Here is a 2546-nt window from a genome sequence, read left to right on the forward strand (position 1 = left end):
AACGACAATAATTTCAATTATTCTGCTTAAGTAAAAAGTATATTGCACATTGATACTTTCATGACAAAAACCAACCAAATCTGAAAGAGGCTGAAAGGCACACATGTTGTATTGCAAGGCATGCTTTCTTCATATTGTTGCTAATTTATAAGCTGGTCATCTGGACAGTACCTCTGGCTTGGTTGTTTTGCATCGGAATTGTACAACATGACTGGTTTGAGCTCGTTTTAAGAGTGCTTCATTGTTTTGGGAAAACAGTGGAATCTGCAAGGTTTTCTATTAGAGCAGTGAAAGTTGAAAGCCATGGTCTGCAGTATGGTGGGGGTCGTGGTAGCTCTACCTACATGCAGAAAATGTAATCTCTGAATGTCAATGTGCACGTGAGAGTTTTGCCTGTTCCAAGTGAGCCATCAAATAACTTGGGTAGATTTCATCTGAAGTTTTTCATGTTATAAGGCTAGGAACATATACCAACAAGGCAGAGTATGACAGTTTTTTAGAGCACTGGTAGTTACATTTGTGACTTGGAAATCATTTATTGTTGATGTATCTGACTAAAAACGGTGATGATGGTGGTACAGTAAACCTTGTTACAAGAGGCACCCAAGGGACTCGGGAAACATGTCTCTTGTAACCAAGGTCTCTTCTAACCAAAATTCTAAAAACACTGAGGAGTCGGACTAGACCACTTTATTATACATGAGCACCAAAGTGTGTTTAAACTCATCTTTGATGCGAACAGAGCTGTCTCATGGAAACATGGCTATGGCTCCGGAGTTTGATTACCGGCATACAATGCGACCAGCACCGTATACGCTGTGACAGAAATCCAACTCAATGGTACTCTGCCACAGAGTCGGTGTGGGAGCGCGACGATTATAGAAGCATAATGGCAGAAAATTCTGTGAAATTGGTAGTCTCAACCATGTGAGGAATGACAGCCGGCTGCGGAACGAAACAAAATAGAGCCAAGGGAGTGAAAATTGCAGCGCATACCGGTTAGTACGACGTTAGCCGCATTACGTGAGCGTGTCTGGGTTGTGTCTCTTATAAATAGTGAAGAATTTGCTCTAGGGACATAAAAAAAAGTTGTCCTTAGTAACCGAGTGTCTCTTGTATGCAATGTTGTTAACATGGCGAGCATAGGAAAACCAACCAAACCATTTTGACATGTCTCTCATAACCGAGTGTCTCTTGTAACGAGATTTTACTACTAATAGAGAGTCTTAATTCATTGTTTTTTTTCCTTTTCAGGCAAAGGCAGGAGGCATCTGCAAGCAACCAGTCATTCCGATTCTCAACCAATCCTTCTAGTCAGCCCATTTCTAGTGTCTTATCTTGCAAGTTTTTTTCAGTAAAGCACAATAAACACGCAGTTTCGTTCAGATTCAGGTGGCTTGTTGCTTTTTGGGCACGAATTTGTATGTATGCTTTGTACACGTCATGTACAGAACTCAAATGCAACATGGCAACACTGACACGAAGATGAAGCGGTGTAGAAGACAGTTACACAAGGAGGAAACGTGCACACACAGCATTTTCAGTGTGGTGTATGTCCACTTATGTGCATTGATTTCTGCCCCATTTCAAGCTATATCTGATGTGAGTTAGCCATGTTGTAATGTACAACTTGGTATAACTTATTTCAATGAAACAAACAATTTTCTCATTTGCTGGAGATATACACCCGCATCATCATTTACAAAACAAATTTTGCACCTGTTGACACGAAGCAAGATAAAGCTGAACAAGTTCGTACGGATTCATGGTACAGGCATGCAAGCATAGAAGACATGGACACAAGAAGAACAAAAAAAAAGGTATTTCTGTTTTCCTTTCTGTTCTTTTTGTGTGTTTTATGTGCATACCTTTCCTCACTACGGTCTGTCCGTTTTTAATTAGGAAAGTACGGTGCTCAATTTACAGAATTTCCGTTCTACGGAGCTCACCGTTTTGTATTTCGAAAATACAGACAATTCCGTGATCACAACTACGGAAATAACCATTTTCCATTCGACGGAAATCACCGTTTTCCATTCGACGGAACTCTCCGTTTTCCATTCGACGGAAATCACCGTTTTCCATTTGACGGAACTCTCCGTTTTCCATTCAACGGAAAAATTTTTTACAGACTATCCGTTTGACGGAAACGCTGTTTTTCATTTACGGAAAAGTGTCCGGCAACTTTTTGCCTTCAACTTTCACCGTAAACTGAAGAAATTTTTTTTACAGTGTATATAGAGCGGATACCCAAGGGCGATTGCTTTGCAACCGGATTGTGTCGCGGATTAACTGCCCGAAATTGTGGGAACACGTCAAAGAGCGGGTCTGTTACACGTGCTAGTTGAAGCACACGAGAATGAGTGCCTGTTGCGCCCCGATGTGCTTCGTGTCGAAGTGCAAACGGCTCAGAGTTATCTGCTTGCGGCGAGACCCAGAAAGGATGTAGAAGCGGGAGGCACAGGTGAAACGGAACCGCTGGAAAGTGACCGATCGCACATCTAAATTCGGCGTGGACAGATGAGAAAGCACGTTTTTTTTTCTGA

The sequence above is a fragment of the Dermacentor silvarum genome, chromosome 1 (genome assembly GCF_013339745.2).
Source record: "Dermacentor silvarum isolate Dsil-2018 chromosome 1, BIME_Dsil_1.4, whole genome shotgun sequence".
NCBI classification, from domain to species: Eukaryota; Metazoa; Arthropoda; class Arachnida; order Ixodida; family Ixodidae; genus Dermacentor; species Dermacentor silvarum.